Genomic DNA, 18,686 nt, shown 5'->3' with positions numbered 1-18,686 from the left:
CCTCAGCCTCCAGAGCTTCTCAGAATGGGGGGAGACCTCATGTTTGGGTTATCTGAGACAGGGGTGAGGTTTTCTCACCTAGCTGTGGGCATTTGCTCTACGTATGTCTACACAAGACAAAGTCATTCATGGTACTCCTGAATACAGGCAATGGAGAGAAACAAACCTTTGCAAGGTTCTTTAGCTGGGAGTTTTAACAGCTAAGTAAGAGTTCCTTTCTCAATATATATATACATGTTTTTATAATTCTTTTATGCAATAAAGATTTTATAAAAACAACAAACTAAATCCTTATTGTCTTGAAGTTAAGTTGTTCCATTGACTTCCTAGGGATTTTTTCCAGTAATAATGACTCCTATGGCATGCTCCTAAGAGATACTGAGGAGTGTTATCTTCACTTGGTGTTCTTCCTTTCACAGTCTACCACAGAAATAACAGGATCCGCAGTGTAAGCAGGTGCTTAGTTGTTTTTCTGCAATGGAGGCCAAAACATTTGGGTGATTCCTCAAGCTAGGGCTATTTATTAAATAGCTTCATATACAGAAGCATAAGGGAGTTTTACACTAAATGTGGTTGCAGGACAAAGACTCGAGTTTTTCTTGCCTTGACTCCTCTCACTTTCACACACAAAAAATGAATCAACTGTCAGTCTTTGTCAGCTGCCAGAATTGCTTCTCACTGTGAGCCTACAGGTAAACAGGAAGGAGTTTCAGTCTCACAACCTCAAAGCATGCAAAATATATTGAATCAGACCTCCTAAAAACTAATGAGATTTGGTTTGATTCTTAGGTTGCTACTTTTATGACAACAATCTTCTTTCAGTTCAAATAGAAGTGCAGCTTTTTTCCACCGTTTGATCCTTAAGACTACAGATATTTAACATTTTCCAAATTTTACTCCTTACCATTTTTAAATAAGTTTTTCTCTCTAAAACTGGGGAAAGGGACTTTCAGAACAAAAAAAAAAAATCCGCATTTACTTTTGGTAAAAAAACATGCAATTTGAAAGTCTGGAAGTACTATATAATATAATTAATATAAGCAGTAATTAATGCTGCTCTGCAATATGCTACGGTATCTCATATAATAATGAAAAGAAAGTTTATTATTGTTATCATGATGATCATGATGATCACCATTCATTATTATTATGAGGTATTACAAGGTAATTTGATGGGACTCGTTTCACCATGTTAAAATTTCCTGAGAAAGCAAGCAGATAAACAAAGCATCACTCTAAAGATTAATGACATCTTTCAAAATGATTATGAGCAATGATGTGATTTTTTATAGATCAGTTTCTTTTAGGTGAAGTTCTAGCTCTCTGTAAGTCCATAGTCGGCTTCTTACTGAGCTCAGTAGTGTCATAAGTTCATCTTGTGAGTCCTCCCGAGAGCCATCTCAAGCAGTCTTTGCATATTTGGGTTCCTGCCTTTCTTGGTGAGAATCTGCACTTTGCCTGTATTCTCCTGGGAGATGGGGACATGACTTTTATGTGAGACATTTTACACTACTCTGGTAGTATTTTAGACTTTTTTATTTTTTTTAAAGTGATGCTAGAAAGCTCCTCAGTTTATCTCTAGTGCAGAGATCTTCCTCTAGGGCAAATCTGCACCAACCTTGAGGGCGACCTGAATGTGGCTCTGGCTCCTGGTGCCCAGAGGAAGCAGTCTGATTTGCTCAAGGTCTTTGCTTTGCTTGAGATGGGCCTTCCATTGCCTGGGGGAGCATTTCAGTCACTGCAGCATAGTTTGGGGTCAGGATCTCTCCAACTAGATCTGTTCTATCACATCCAGGGAAACTTCCTACGTTTTACGTTGAGGTGTATCCTGGTTACACCCCAGAACTCTGAGACCCTGTACATCTCCTCCCCCTCCAAACACACTCACTCATGCCCCTTGGTTTCTATGCAAAACTGGAGGCATTCTCCAAATGAGACTCATGGCATGTGTTTTTCTTGCAGCCTGAGCAAGAGTTCCTGTGCCGTGTGGAGGCAGAGTAGGAACAGGTGAGTGAGACATTACTGCAAGCAAGGGATGCAAAAATGTCTGGGGACAAAGAGAAGGCGAGTGATAACAGATGGCAGAGGGGAGTGAATACTCTATGATGGGCAAGGGAGTGGGAGAAGCAGGGTAGCAGGGAAAAGAGCCTTAGGTAGGAGTAGGCAGAGAGCACATGTTTCGACCTGGCACTCTGGCACACATCAAAGTGCGAGTTCAGACACAGATTTGTCTTTCCTATTCTATGCTGTATAAAATATCAAATTACTCTCTGTGCAGACTGAATCTGCAGTCTGGTGACTGGTGACTCTTCCTGGGAGAGAGGTGATGATTGGATCGAGAACCAAGAGGTGCCTCAGTTTTGTGCTGTTGAAACTAAACCCCACTTTGTGAAGTGCCAGAGCTCTGCTTCCAGGTCTGTGGCTGTCACCTCACAGCACCCTTGTGAATCTAGCACTGAGATTTTTAGGAAAAAATTCCCGAGTAAAAAGATGCATTTGGGCTGAAAATGAAATTCTCATCAGCACAAAATAGCATACACATTTTTTGATTAATTAAGAATTCTTGACAATTTTATCCATGATCCTCAGTATACCAGGGGTTTTAAGGTGTTGACCACTGTCATTGCAGTTTTGATCACTGCCTGAATTGCAGACTGCAGTGAAGTGCAGCAGTACACAAGCTTTCTCTGAATAAAACAACCTGCACAGCACAAAGTGGCTAGAAACTTATCTTGAATTGACTCAGCTTCAAGAAAACTAACAACTTGTTTTGAAATCGTTTAGAAAACTCTGTGTTTGCTGACTGATTGCTGGTCTGACTAACATCTGCTACTAGGCAGATTTCAGTTTGATAATCCTGACACTCAGTCAGACTTTAAAGGTGACTTCCCCTTGCTATTATATCTATTTCAGGGTATGATCCCCATATAAGTGGGTCTCCCATAATTTTCCCAGGCAGTGTAAAAGGGGCATTAAAGACCAAAAAAGAAATAAAGCAGGGATCAGAGTTTCTTCCTTTGTATTTAATTATTGGGGGTATTTTTCCACCAGTCATATGAAATCCAGTTATGTTTGTCATTTGCCTTGTTAAAGATGTGTTTAAATTTCTGTGAACTTAAGGACTGGACTCAGGAGTAAGCACCTCAGGTTCTGTTTCTGTGGGACAAGGGTTTGGAGGAGGCAGGATTCAGACCTTGGTCCATTGGTTTATTGCATTTTGCAGAAAGAACTTTCTCCTGTACAGAGACAAGGAGAGTGGTCAGAAGCTTGGATAACTTGGGTTGGAGGAAAATGCACTCTCTTGTTGCCATTCTCCAAGCACCTGCTTGAGCTGGGGCCCCAAGATTAGACAGACAGGATACTCTCTGCTGACATGGTCACACACCCATTTCTCTGAAGCCTTCTCAAAGACTGGGTTAGCTCAAGAGACAAATCCCTATGGTTCTGCAGAGGGTCTGGTGGTCCCTCTACAGTCTTATGTTTGAAGCAATTGAGCATTGCCCCATAGTTCCTAGGAGAAGCTAGTAAGACCGCTTCAACTAAAGTTTTCCCAAAGTGGAGTGGACATACTCTTGGCCTCAGTTTCTGGCAGCATGCCATGAAGCACCTGGAGACTGACCAGCTGAAGTCAGGAGGGTCAAAAACTCTGTTACTAGGGATATATAAGTTCAGCAAAACTTCTGCTGTTGGTCATCAAGGTTGTTTGGTTACCCCAGTCAGAAGCAAGGCTTGTTTCCTGCCAGACCTCAGCCAACCCAGACACTTGAGTGACTGGTGGGCAGACTGGCAGGAAACCAATGTTTCCTGTCTTCCTGTTCCCTGATTAACCACTCTCATGGATATATCACTGAATGGATTGGGTTGGAAGGGAGCTTTAAAGATAATCTTGTCCAACCCCAAATGAAGGACATGCAAGTGGGAAGCCTTTCTTCAGGCTGTTTGACTTCCTAGTTCCTTGTAACTGTGCTCTCTAATTCTTGGACAAAACAGGCAGGAAAATTGCCAGCTCCTGTAAAAGTCAATGCACTCGTCTAACAGAAGTTTTTTTTGTGATTACAAATAATTGCTTTTTAATGCTTTGAATTTGTTTTTGCTTTCTGTTTTCAACAACTGAAGTCTTTCTGCTTTGTTTTGCACCTATTTGGAAAATGGGATTTTTCTGGTTTTGTTGCCCAGATGTAGGATATTACAAACTGGAATATGGAGCAGCCATCAGCTCTAAACAGCGGGTGTTGAAAATCAAGGCTGTGGCTATCTCATAGAGGACGGTGGGAACCCCTGTTGGTTTGGGGAAGGGGGGTTCCTCTCTGTCCCCTTCTTGTATCACAGAGCTGATGGAAAAAATATGTTCATTCATGTTTGGGTAAGCAGATGCTGTCAAGTCTTGACTGCCACTGAAAGCCCCTTGAAGACACATTTACTTCTACACCTGCCTACTGAACAAGAAGGGAAAACAAAAGGTGAGTTATCAAGTGGCCAGCACCAGTGATTCCACCTGCCAAGGCAGAGAGACTGTGACCCAGGCCTTTGAGAGGACTCAGGACTAGGCCCACCTGGGAGGCTGGAGAGTCTCTTTCTTTTAAGTGTAAAAGGGTTGTTTTTCAGACGTTATGTAAGGCATCCTATTTGTCTCTAACTTCTCACTGATTACAAACGGATTACAGGAAGGAAGCACTCCACCCAGTTTCTTAATTTATCATGCACCGTTGCTTAAAGGTGTCATCCGTGTCTCAACAGAAATCTGTTTTCCCCTTCTTTTTAATAAAAGGGGGGAAAAAAAAGAAAAAAAGGCAGATGATTTTACTGCTCATTAATTATTGATTGTGTGGCGGTTACACCCAGAAAAGCTTTTGATATTTCCAGCCACACATTAGCGAAGAAATTCTTTCAGCAATATGCATACAAAAAGATTAGTACTATTTCTTGCAGAAAGGAAGTGGCATGTGAGAGAGAAAAAGGTTAGGTGGTACATATTTCCAAAGATCTCTCTGTTGCAGCTCGAATCAGAAACCTGGATCCTACTCTTATGATATGAGCACCAGGCAGTACTTTCAAACTTGTAATTATTCCTGGGAACTATGAGATAAAAAAAAAGCGAGGGTCACATTGTATTCCCAGTTCTGCTGAGAGGAGAGTAAAATCATTGCAGCTCCTGTAATGATTCCATGCTTACTGACATCCTTATGGGTCTACAGCTTTGTTCCATACATCCTCATTGCTTTTGCTTGTAAAGCTGTGCATGCAAAGTGCTCCCACTCAGGCCAGGGAAGGTACTTTGGGGTGACTCAGGGAAGAGCCCATGGCACCTGGGATATTGAGGGGGCACAGGGAGCCAGCTAAGAGGGAATGCAAGGAGGGCAGCACCTGTGGATGTGCAGTAAGATGGGAAAGAAGCAAGGAAGCAGAATGGCTCACGAAGCCTCTGTTGGAGAGCCCAGGCAGCTGGAGAGGAGAGCTGCTTGCCCAGGGCACTTGCTATAGCAGGTGTGCTCTCAGCTGCAGCTTTCCAGAGGAGCAACAGCCTCAGTGCAAAACTGGTGCCTTAGATGCCTGCAGCACTCCAGCTGCAGCATGACCCCAGCTCCCACAGGGTGCAGCTGAGCCCCATGGAGCCCCTTCTGTGGCTGGTGCTCCCTGGCAGCAGACACGGACCTAGAGCCAAACTTTGGGCAGCAGGTGAAGCTGTAAGGCCAGCTTGTGGGAGGGGAGAGGTGCAAAGCACCAGGTTGAGTTTCTGCTGTGCTATGCTTTGCCGTACACTTCAGATACTAGAGACTACACAATGTGCTGGGCCGTGACCATAAATGGCTGACAAAATCATCAACACTATTAGAAAACATACGTACAATGTGTTAACACTGTGTCCATGCTGACTGCAAAGAGGAAACCAAATTTACGTAGGCAGATTAAAGCTAACCTGCGTGTCTTTGTGCCATTCTGTTTTTAACTGCAGGCTCTATAAACTCATCTATACTTACCCTTGACCCAGGCAACAATGAATTATGCTCTCAGAAAAGATATTTGTTTGCTGCATGACTGAATGTTTATTGTATTGTCTTCAGTCATTTCCTTTAACAATGAAAACGGGAAAGAAGCTTTAGAAGAGGTCTTTTTTAAGCCCCAGAAATGTAGTCCAGCAGGGTGCAGGGCCCCTGCACTAATGTGTACCTTGCATTTCTAATACATATCCTGGAGTATTCTGATGCCAAGGAAGATCTGCTCCTTTCTTGCTATTCACACTGATCTGTATTTAGTGCCAAGAATTGTCTCTCAGAGAATTTGCAATCATGTTCTGGCAGAGAGCAGCATACACTCTTCTGTGGTTTTTGCAATCTGAGCTCTAAAATAGCAGTCTTTTCAGGCCCCAAATAAAATTATATTGTGTATCTTTTCCAGAAGAAATGTATTTTGAGTTCTGCAATTCTTCTGTCAGGAAGTTCTTGGCATATCTTCAGTTCCATTGCATGTCTCAGGAATGCATCTGCAGATCTTCATTTGTGCCTTTTGCTGAAACTCTTTGTAGCAAAATAACAAACAATGGGATCAAAGAGGGGACTGTTTAATGCCAGCAAAGCTTATATAACCCCAAACAAGCTCTTCAGTTTGGCAATATAGGCTAACTGGATTACTGCTATCACTGTATCAAGCATATAACACATCATAAAAATCTTACACAAAACAAACTTGAAAGCGTTAGTGTGATTTTTGGTTTCCCAAGATTGTGTACCAGGGGAAGCGAGAAGTTTTCAGGGCAAAGTTTTGAATAATTGTGATGCCACTGCTAGTGAGCAGAGGGAAAGCACAAAAAGACCTGTGAGCTAAAGCAGAGTCTCTAACCTACGTAGTGTTTCTTAAGGGAAACATCTCAGGGCAACAAACATATGAAAGTGAGCTTCTCTCTGTCATTCCTGTGCTGAAAAGTGCTGTGTATCTTCCAAAGTGGAAGTGAAGTCTTGAAGAATACTCACACCAAAGGTGCAGTCCTGAACATCTCAGATGTTCGCAGCTTCAAAAGAACAGCTCCTGGGCATTGCCCGAGGCTGCTTCACATGGCCTGAACTGGAGCATCGCCTTCTTCTGCAGAAGGCAACTGTGCAGGGTGACAGAGCACGCAGATGAAGAACCTGCTCCTTCCTGGAGACAGCAGGCAACACAGGCTTTCCTGCTGCACAGCAAAGACCTCCGGGTCAGTTAGAGGGAAATTTCACAGAGGGAGCCTGAAGCATGTAGCAGCTACAGGGGACATGACAGGAGCCTTGGCTGACAGGGAAGCGAGCAAGCAAAGGGCTGGCAAGGCAGTGTGCAGCATTCACTCCGGGGCATCTATCCTGTTTTGTTAGCTAATGCTGGCTGAGCAGTAGGATGGATTTGGTGATCCGTTCTGGGATTACCCTTTTTTAGGAAAGAAGGCCAAATAGGTGGAGAATAAACACGTTTTATTTCTAAAATGTGCGTATTATGTGTATTTAAGCAGCAAATTCCCTTACATGTCAGAAAAACTTTATTTTTATCTTGGAAAATACTATGCATTTTCTTCCATAAATAAATATTTATTTTTAAAACTAATTTTCTGCAATGTTTAGTATGTCTCACAGTTTTAATAGCAATTTTGGCATTTGTACATACTACACCAGGAAAGGATGTTTTCTTAGGTACTCTGAATAGCTGCTCCACCAAATAAATGTTTCCACTAATGTGTGGTTTTACTCCCTCTCAATTATTATTCCTCTCTCTTCTCCAGTCCCATTTTCTCTTGTCACCCTAGATTCAGTCCATTTCTTGCTAACAGGATTCTGATTAGAAGGTGCTTTACATGTTTAGGTTGCTTAAATTTAGTAGGATTTAATCCTATGGGTTTTTTTTGTGGCTTGTTTGGGGGTCTTTTGGGGGATTTTTTTGTTTGGTTGGTTTCTTTTTTTTTAGTTCTTTGTTTTTTGGGGGGTTTGTTTTGGTTTTTATTGTTTTGTTTTGGTTTTTTATAAGGCATATTGTCCCTTATCATCCTCATGGCCTTCCTCTGGACTCGTTCCTACAGGAGACAGGTAACAGTCTCTCCTGGTGACTTCTGCCATGATGCTGAACTACTGACACAATGAACGCAGGTGCTCTCAATTGTTTGATGGACACCAAAATCCTCCTGCGGGCTGTATGCTGCCACACGCAAATATAACAGGCCTAACAGCAGCAGCCAAATGACAGCTTGAGCTCCCTTCCCTGAAGGCAAGGGAGCAGATCACCAAGTGGGCCTCGTAACTCCTTGGCCAGCAGCAAGTATGGGAGCATTTACTATAGCTGCAGGAAAATACACCCATGAGTGAGCAAATGAATCTGAAGTCGCTTGGAGGAAGGCCCTAGCATATTTGTGTAGCTCTAACAGAGACACTGAAAGCAGCAATATCTATTCCAGTTGAAATGGCCAACCTGCTGGACCAGTGTGAGCCACTGCTTCTCCTACATGACCTGGAATGTTTTGGGAAACCTGGATCCAGTGGCAGAGAAGCAAGTCAGTTTGGCTGACAGAGTCCAAAAAGCATCTGCAGCAGCATTTCCTTGGTCCTCACAAACCAGTTCGGCACTGAACAAACTCTTAAGAAGGAGCTAGGAGCCACATGAGAAAAGGGAAAATTGAAAAAAAAAATTATATCTTTTCCAGGAATTCTTTGTTTCCTGTGTAGTCTAGCACTATGGTTTTATGAAAAGAAAAAACCCTGCTATGACCTGAAGCAAACTTTTCTCTGGGTTTCTTTTTCCTCAGGTTTGATTCCTTTTTCCCCATCTACTGTTGAAGTTTCTTTAACCTTAAGGCCTTGGTAGAAAGTGAAAGAATTTTTAACTTAAAGTGGTAGCTAGATGGCAGGCAGATTTTCAAGTCGCTGAACATGTGTAAGCCTCCAGAAAATCAAAATATTTTGTGTTTCCCTGGTTCCCACAACATAAGCTAATTTGTATTGGATTTTCTACCCTGAAAATTCCTCCTGCTCAGGTATGGGGGATATTATTCATCTTCCTTGTTGACTCCCACATTCACAGATGAGGGGGAGCCTCAGCTTTTATTAATATGTAGTGACCCGTTTGTAATTTCTGATTCTAGCTGCAAATGTGAGAGGCTGTGTGTTTAATGAGCCTATGGCTGGGGATGATAAGAGACACTTCCTGCAGGTTTAAGCTCATCTATTGTTTTCCATAACAATGGGGGAAATGAAACATGTTTTCTAAATCAGCAATTTATGACACAGTTAGTTAGCATTCACTAATGAGGAAGCATTAGGGAATACCCAGACTTAATAAGGAGAAAGGATTTCAGGAAACAGGGTAAAAATCAAGGCTAGTATGTCAGTAATTGCAGCTCATTGAGCTACACTGCATGCAAATAAATTTCATTGCTCAGTAAGCCAATTTTCTTCATCACACATGTAGAAGCCTTGACTGACACCACCTTCCTTCCCCATACAAAGGTATGCACCTTCATGAGCATGAAACCCTTGCTCCCACATTCTGCAAGATCCTCCTTCAGTGCAGAAGTTGCCGGCTCTCCCTTTTCGATCCGAGCTGTCCATAATAGCAACAGCTGGAACCACAAACATCCTCCTGCTCCTGCAAGAGCAAGGCAGCAGCAAACAATTGCTGTCCCAGGGAAGGGAAGAGAAGCAGCAGGAGGGACGGCCAACCCTCTTCCAAGATTCCTCTGTTGTTGTAACTGATGCCAGGTCACATTCAGGAAAATCAAAACTGCTGATTATAAAGCCTTTGCTCCTTATCCCCCCTTCTCCCCAGCTTCTTTCTCTTCAGCAGGCTCTGGCTAGATGCAATGCAGGGCTCTGTCCCCCAAAATATACTTTCAGAATCCTGCAGCAGAGACTGCAACTTCTTGGGGAGCCTGATATGTCTTCAAGGCCTCTGCTTTGACTGTCAGATCAAAGAGCAGCTAGGGAGCTTTGACCACCCTCAGGGATTTGCCACTGCTTGACCAAAGCCATGACACAGGCCAGCACTGAACTGCAGATGTGCAGGAGCAATTGCAATCCAAACACTTCCCTTGGTTCCCTCTTCACTGCCACCATTACTTTACTTAATTCAGACTTGGCCAGTTGTACAAAAAACCGATGGAGAGGATGGAGGTGGTTTGGTCTCCTTTCCCAAGTAACAAGGATTAGGACAAGAGGTAACAGCTGGGAGCTGCAGGGGAGGTTTAGTTTTGATATTAGAAAAAAGTTCTTCACCGAGGGGGCTGTCAGGCATTGGCACAGGCTGCCCAGGGCAGTGGTGGAATCACTGTCCCTGGAAGTGTTCAAAAACTGTATAGATGGGTCCCTCAGTGACACGGTTTAGTGGTGGCCTTGGCAGTGCTGGGGTAATGGGTGGGACTTTTCCAACCTGGCTGATTCATAGAATTATAGAATAGTTAGGGCTGGAAAGGACCCTAAGATCATCTACTTCCAAATTGTATGAACGAGTTTTCTTAGGCAAAGCTATAGCTTATAGCAACCTTCACCTTTGTTTTGTCAGCTAAGATACTATTTCCTTTTTATCTTCTACTCTATAAGGCCAGATAAGAGTCAGTTTAAAGCTCCAGCACTAATCAACTGATACTGCAGAAGTTTTGTGGCTAAAAATCACATTAGCTTTGTCTGGAAGGCAGTCTGTCCCATGTCTCTGAAATTGCTGCCCTGGAATAAAATGAAATCTCTTTCTATAAGTGCCCATTTCTTCCCAGTTGACAAGATTAACCCAGACACCTACATTTTAGACTGAATCCCATCCTTTGTGACTTACTCCAGACAGGCAAGTCTTAACTTATGGGTTTATCAATAAGTTAAACTCATTAGTGCCATTTCTGAGCATATATATTCAGCATGCAGGTTCTCAAAACTGGCCATGGCATACTCAGTATATGAAACTAAACTATTTTAGAGCAAAGCCTAGAAGAAACCTGATAACAAATGAGTATAAAAGTAATCTCCCCCCTCCCCCCAGTTCCTCATAAAGAGAAATAACAATTTCATTTCTGTGGGTGTACAGGTTAGAAAAATTAAAAACATGAATCTGAGTTAGTACCAGTTTGTGCAACTGATGCTCCAGCTGATTAAGTCTAGGGTATTGTTAGCTATGCCTACAGACCTTTCAAATTAAATATTGCAGAACTAGAGCATGGGACCAGAAAGTAACACTGTATTTTTATTCCTTAGCATTTTAACCTGGAGGTCCTACTACCAGTCTCATGTGTCTAGAAATACTAAATGTGAGAAATATAAATAGGTTGTTTTAAAAATCAGGTTTTTTTTCTTATAAAAGCTAGTACTTATAAAGCTAGTATTATAGATTGTCATTTACTGAAATTCATACCTTCAAAACTTTTTTCTGCAACATTCACTGAAATTCATACCTTCAAAACTTTTTTCTGCAACTAGGGGGATGATAAACTTTCTTTAAGAGCAAAAAGGGTGAGAAGAAAGTTCAAATTTTAATTGAAAAGAACAAATGAATGCAATTAAAAAAGGATCTGAGGTGATCTGGAGTTGAACCTAAACTGGTTCCATTTATCCACAAAAAAGTTCCCTTGAGAGAAAAGAGAGAAATCCAGCCTCATCAGCCATTTTGAATATGACGAGGTAGAAGAATCCCAGGCAGCTGCACTGGCACAAAAGGAGTCATGCTGCTGGTGCGAGATGTAGGTGAATCCTTCTCTGAAGGATATTTTTGCAGCTGCAGCATGGAATATAAGCTGCTGACTAAATGTTTCCAGATCAACAGGAAAGGAAGTTTCCAAAAGGAAGGCAGGCATTTATTAAAGGTAAAATGACATTTTTAAAGTAGCTTGGGATGTCAAACTTATGAAAACTATGAGATAATAGCATGAAAAATCACTCTCCCTCTGTACAAACATTGTGAGAAAGATTGCTCTTTGACTACATAATCATGTTCACCCTTTCCCTTGTGCATCTGCTGGGGGGGCGGGGAGGCGGTGCATCTGGGCTTGACTGTGAATCCAACCATTGACAAAATGCAAAAGACTTGTTCAGGAATCGCCATCATGCATGTCGGATTTCGAAGCTGTAGTGATGGGCAGCTACCCACCAGGTGGTGCCATGCAAGTACGCTGGTTTACAGCAGTACCTCCAGCAAGGACCTTGTGCTCCTCCAGACTCTGTAATCTGTCCTAGCAGAAATCAACCCTGGGAGATAATTCTTGCAACGGTGTTGCTACCCTGCTCTTTGGAGCTCTATCCTATTTTTCAAGAAACAATGTAAAGTAAACATGAAGGAAAGAACAAGAATCTATCGCTATAATTCATACATTTTTTGACACTATCTCCATTGACTTTTCCTCCGTGTGGAAAAGCATATATTCAGTCCCGAGATAAAAGTTTCAGTTGATGTTTCCGTGTTGAAATGATTATGGTTATCAGCAATGAGCAGGAAAACTGGTGTTACAGCAATGAAAAAGTGTTGGGGTTTAGTCAGCAGATACCAACACTGACAGCACAGCTTGGAATGGAAGTATGTGCTGTCCTAGGGTGGAAGGTAAGCTCTGACACCCAATAATACTCTCTTTCTTCCACTTGTCTTCACAACTATTTTACTAGCGTGCCCTTTACCACACACAAATCTTAACAATCTTTTTTAGACAGTATGAAATTTGGCCTTCCATCTCCTGCCTGAACTCCCTGTGGAGGACAGTTTATTCACCTACACTGAGCATTTTACTTCCTTTTGTCCCTTTTCCATTTGACTCACTCCTGCCAAGGTATCTACTGTGCCTGACTTCTCCTTCCGGATAGAGCTCATCCACAGCAGAAAAATATGACACTTTAGGAGGCAGAAGAAAAATAATGCAGTATGTACAGAAGGTGAGAATGTATCTTCTATATATCCTGCTTTTGGGGGGCTCTTTGGTGCTTTCAAGGCAAGTGAGAGGAAAAAAATGCTGACTTCTGATAGCTTCATCCAGATAGCCCTGAGGAATAATTCAAAATGCTGTAAAAAAATAGTTATATAAAAAATCTTAAAGCCCAAGAAGCAATGGCCCAGAATACAGTCATCAGAATTCAGTACTGTCCAATAAACAACGTCAAAGTGAGCCAGACTTGTTTGCAAACATTACAAGGAGCTGGTCCTCATGCAAAGCATTGGGATAACATAAATGTAGCCATTCCAATGTAGGATCTTAAAATGTCTGGCTGAGGGGTGACAGAGATTTGAGATGTTGTAAGCAAAACACCTGTACCTGCCTCAGAGCTCCTGGGACACGCTCCCAGGCTGGGATTCAGGCAGGTGGCTTGGCTTTGTGTCAGAGGACATCTTTGGATGCAGATGCCTAAGATTTGAGGACAGAAAGGCAAGTGCCCTCATCTCACCCAAATGGAGATCTGCCTCAGGTTGAGCAGATCATAGCAAGAGAGATGCTGCTGAATTACTTCTGGATTCCTGAGGCTGAGGCAGTGGCACCTGCTAAAAACCCCTATTGTTCATTTCCAGGGAACTGCTGCCGAGACAGGGCAGGAAGAACATGTTTAATGCCATGCTTTGATGCATGACTGGAATGGCAAGTTTCTGACCCCCAAACAGAGAGTTGTAACTGAAAGTTCATTCCCATATTACTGGTCTTCTTACAGTAATAAAGCACCTGAAATGTCTCTGAAGAAAGAGACTTTTTTTGCTCTGACTCAGACCAGGTACCATAAGTCTTTTAATCTTAATGCTGTGCCTTCATGCTGAGTTTATGGCGAACTTTAACCTCACAAATACAAAACAAGTCAAAACCTAGTGTTTGCATTTCCTTTCATTGCATGTTCCTCACTAGTAAGGGCCATGAGCACTTCTTCAGCTGTTTCACAAGCAGATTTTGAAAAATGGACTTTGTATCCATCACCAGCATGAGAAGGCAGAAAAAAAGGAAGCACTGAACTGCAAATTATTCATCGCTTTCCTTTTCCTTTCCTTGTGTTTTAGCAATGGTGTCCTTGACCTCCATACCCAGCTCATGACTTGTCTGTGAATTACAGCCAGGGCCTTCATTTACTACCAAGTCAGTTCAACATCCAACAGTTAAAAACTTCAAGCTATATTTACCTCCAAGCACCTTCACTGGCACAGAACCAGTTTCAAGCTGTTTCAAGCAAGAACTATAATAATTTGGCAAGCTCATCATTCAATCAATTTATTTAAGGCAGGATTTATTTCCTACCACATCTACAGAAAAAGTAGTTTCCACTGCACATACATACGTGAGGCAATAGAAAGCCCAGCATACTGGCTTTTATTTTGTGGCGTGGCTGGCTCACATTCTCAACCCATAAATGAAACTGCACTTACACTGTCAACAAAGCTCTGTTTTCTCCCTGTGGGATCTCACCAGAAACCACTGGTAATTTTTGCTTTGTTGTGCCCAGCTGAAGATAAACCAATCTCTCTGTGTGGAACTGCCAAAAGTATAAGTCATTTAAAGGGAGTCAGCAAGACTATACAGACAATTTCCTTGATTCCATTACAACTTTTATATTGAGATGTTTTTGCCAAGCAGCTCTTACTGCACAGAAGATTCAGTCAAAAACATGTCAGTGCTCTTGCCCGTAAATGGTGAGGTAGTGATAAATAAATAAAAAGGAAAAAAGCTCCTCTTATAAGAAGTGGAAAATGTCTACATTGTTCAGATTAGACCTTTTACCTGTGTTTAACTTGAACTACATCACTGCCTGGAAAGGCACTTTAATGTCTAAAACAAGTGATGTGAAGCTCATTTGCATGCTCACGTGAGTAGTATTGTCAGCAATATTTTTAGTGCATTGAAGTATCAAGTAGAGCATTGAAGCTTCCTATTGAAATACAAGTAAGCCACATTGTTATCAGCTAGCATGTCTGTTACGGTCTAACCACTGCCTGTAGAAAGAGAGGTATTTCAAAACTGTCTGCCTTTATCCCCTCCTCAGAGCAGTCAGTCCATACCACACTACAAAAAGTCATTGTCCTTGTGTCTGTATGAAGCAAATTCATGATGTTCTCAACTTTCAATGCTTTTACGTGTTCCAGTCTATCCTACCTCACTGCAGCTGCAGACTCATCTCTCTTCTCTACTGTGAAAGTCTGTTCTGAAAAGTTCAGCCACAGCCACAAGAGAACAATGTGCTTCCTGAAAGAGCCTTGTGCAAAATCAACCTTTTTTCTTCTGAGGAACAAAATGGTGACTGGCAGAGCGAGCTTCCTTCCAGAGATGATCAGAAAGAGTGCTGAGGTTTCTGGGAAGTACAGGCGTTTTCAAGATTTGGGTTTGGTCTGAGTCAGAACAAAACTAGACACACAGAGACTTTATTTTTTTTTTTCTTTTCCCCAAAACCCAAAGATTCCAAGAAATTATGGTATTTCCTCAGATGAAACACACCTTGGGTGCTGCCCCTGTTCCAGGAGGCTAATTCTCCTGAGGGTTTCATGTTTATCTGCTACAGCAAATGCTCGAGGATTTTATTGAGTTACTGAGTATGCCCATTGCCTGCTGCACAAATACTTTAAAGCCTCTGCTCCAAGCATGGGCTTCTCAGGCCATAGCCATGGCCTAAAGCTCTTTCACACTGGTGGCCCCACACTGCCGGACCCTGAGAGCACCAGCTGGGACCCAGCAACTTTGTTGATGTTGCAAAGTGTTTACAAGAAAACACTTGAGGTAAAACAACAGCATTTCCAGTAACACTCACACGAGCTCTGCTGCTGAGCTCCTCTTCTCCAAGCGCCTGAGTGCTGCCCTTCCCCTCTCCTCAGAGTCGAGCTGCCCCTGCTCAGTCTCTGCTGCTGCGCAGCTGGGTAACATGGGGTCATGCTGCCAGGGCAGAAATTGCTGCGGCTACCACTGGGGCATCTTTACATCTCTCATTTTCCTGGGAACTGCATTTGTGAACAGACCCTGAGTCTTGGTCCTTGCCTGAGCTACACCACAGTCTGGGCTCAACCCTGTAGCTGCTGGCCATCACCTACTGCACCCTGGTGGACTTGTACCCATCCCATCACTGTGGCTGTGCTGATGGCTTTAGGACTCTGTGCTGGAGATGGGCACCATCTTACCCCATCCCTGCTCCTTTGTTGGGTGCTGCTCGATAGACCTTTGGGAAAGTTACAGCCCTGCCAGCCTCCCAGCCAGCCTTGGCTCCTCTGGGGCAGCCTGTCCTCACCAGCCTCTAAGACATCCTTATGGGAAAGCAAAAGCAAAAGGGTGCTCTTCTGCTCACTTCTCAGCTACTCTAGTTTGTGTACGTACTTGGTTTTATGGGCTCCAGTAATTTCCTAAATGAATGTCAGGGCAGAAAACTGAGGAAAAAAATCAGAGCACAGCTATTATGTATGTGTGTGTGAAGACGCAAGCACTCGATCAAAAGAGTGCAACTGAAAAGGAAGTACTTTGAACATTTCCCATTAGGAGTTATCCTTTCAGTAGAGAAGCACAGGTACCAGGCTGTCATGTTGAACTCCGGCTATAGTGTCACATCAAACAGATGTAGAGAGGAAAAGCTATAAGACTACAGGCTCTGCTCTAATCCTTTCATGGGATTTTCTACAGGAGATATCAATTCCCTTTCAGAACATTTCATCCTTCTCAAAAAAGTCATATAGAAACTGTTGAAAACTGCTGTACTTTTCCAGTGGCTCACTGGGGTTTATCCTCAGCTGTCAAGTAATTGCCCTTTGAGAACAGTGGACAGAAACCAGACTTTTTGACATTAACTGTTCCACAGGAAAATCACCCACCAAAAAAACCACTTCTGTAATACCCTTTCTTTGTAGAAAGAACCTTTGTTTAACTATTATTGATTTACCTAAAATACTTGAAAAGCTCGGTATATTGTCAACCTGAGTATTCATAAGCTCTGAATGCAATGAGTATTGATTCATTAACGGGTTCACCAGGTTTGCACAAATATGCAGACACCTCTTCACAGTGTCCAAAGTCACAGATGTCCATCCAGGACAGTCAAAGTTTTCCACAGAAGAGTTCATTTTCTACCCACATTTTTCAGCTGGCCACAGTGCACTGACATCAGTTCACGTCACCTTCCTCCACTCTATTGTCCCTCCAGCATCCACATCTCATCCACCTTCCCTCACTCTCACCACGCTGGTTTCACTTCCCCTCTCAGCAGCTTGTTGAACACGTGTGCACAGAGATGAACAACAACAGTCCCTCTCCGTGCAGCAAGTCCATGGAGCAGAGGTAAAATAAAATGAGCAGCTATCTGACTTTTGGTTTTCATTGGTTTTCATTCTCCATCATACTCACTTCTGCTGCTGCGGGCACCTTGCCCACAGTTCACACTATCAGGTCTTTAGAAAGGGATGCTGAGTAAAATGTTTCTTTTGAAGCCCAAGTGACTTTAGAAGGCAAAATCTGACTTGGGCTCTTAAATTGTGTAAGCAGTTCAGAAAACTTCAGCCTTTTCTTGAGATGGAGACATATATGTAAAGTACTTGGTATCATAAAACATGAGTGGGAACACACAACTAAGCAAAAGCTAAATATATAGTCAGCTAAATGAATTAACTAGATCAGTAGTTGTAACACTGAAACCCTGTTTCCAGAAAACAGCTGTTGCCTTAAACAGGGAAGTTTTTCACACCTTTGTTTAACCATAGGAAAGCCTGAATTCCATACAGACATTTTCAGTAAAATATAGTTTGCTATAGTACTCAGTTCAGCACAGCTTTACATAATTATACAATTAATGTGGCAAAATAAAAACACATCACTTATAATCCATGGGACTTTGGGGAATTTATAAATCAAATATTTGTCTGGAGGGTTTTACTCTTTTGGAATTTGTCTCACTAACAGACAAAGTAAAGATAGACCAAAACCTGGATTTACCCTTTTGTAATTCACAGTATAAGAAAGAGCAATCACAGTTTCACAAAACAAATAGGGCTGGATGTGGCCTTATTTGTTTATATCTTTTTCCTGTGGCAGAATCACGCAGAGAATGAGCTCCTTCTTCCATAAGCCTTTGAAACACTCTTCCTATCCAGGCTAGACAAACTCAAACTCTTCAAACTACAAAGACTGAACAAATGCTACCACAAATGCAACACTTTTGTCAGTCAAACTGAGAAAAGAGTTACTTCTGCTCCTAATGACTTTGTACATTTTTAATAAATAAATTATTTTCTTACCTTATTTTTAAAAACACGCTGAATTCCTTCAGTCTTTTCTCACTGAACGCATTTCTGCTGCAGGAGGCCAATAAAAACGTGTTATTCTGTAGCACCTACTTCCTCTTTTCTTTTAATCACTGACAAAGCTATTTTAGAATATTTGCTAAAAGGATACATACTTTTTCCCCAGTTCAAAAATCTATTTTTGGAAGAGGCACCCATTACTCATGAAGCACTGTATGGCTGTTTTCCTCACCTTGCATCACCATCAGAGTTATTTTTCCAGAACGGATATATGGTTTTGCAACACTGACATTACAATGTACATCTACCTCTCTTTAAGGCAGGGAAAGCTGCAAAGAATTTCTTAAAATTCTAAGTGCAATCCAGATAGGTGAACAAAAGTATGAGGGAAGCAATATACTTGTCTCCATGTTAACAGCCTGATCTGTCTCTGTTATTCACCCACAAGATTAACTTTCCATAGTGGAAAAAATAGGCAACCTGTTTCAATAGTGCTACTTATATGAGATTAGCCACACAAGGATGTCCTAAAT

General features: G+C 42.2%; 1 protein-coding gene across 2 annotated transcripts in view; it reads right to left on the bottom strand.

Moving 5' to 3' along the window:
• The window catches only part of P2RY8 (P2Y receptor family member 8), a 51,228-nt gene extending 33,013 nt beyond the window's left edge, over positions 1-18,215 (bottom strand). Inside the window, exon 1 of one of the 2 annotated variants that reach the window (XM_065677541.1) lies at positions 18,148-18,215. The gene's annotated coding sequence lies outside the window, so the exon portion shown is untranslated. The remainder of the gene's footprint in view (positions 1-18,147) is intronic. The other variant, XM_065677536.1, reaches the window with a different exon arrangement.
• Between the last annotated feature and the right edge of the window lie 471 nt (positions 18,216-18,686).

Source organism: Lathamus discolor, chromosome 4, assembly GCF_037157495.1.
Source record: "Lathamus discolor isolate bLatDis1 chromosome 4, bLatDis1.hap1, whole genome shotgun sequence".
NCBI lineage: Eukaryota > Metazoa > Chordata > Aves > Psittaciformes > Psittacidae > Lathamus > Lathamus discolor.
The sequence above is the reverse complement of the archived record's forward strand: the minus strand, read 5'-3'. Positions and strand labels throughout refer to the sequence as shown.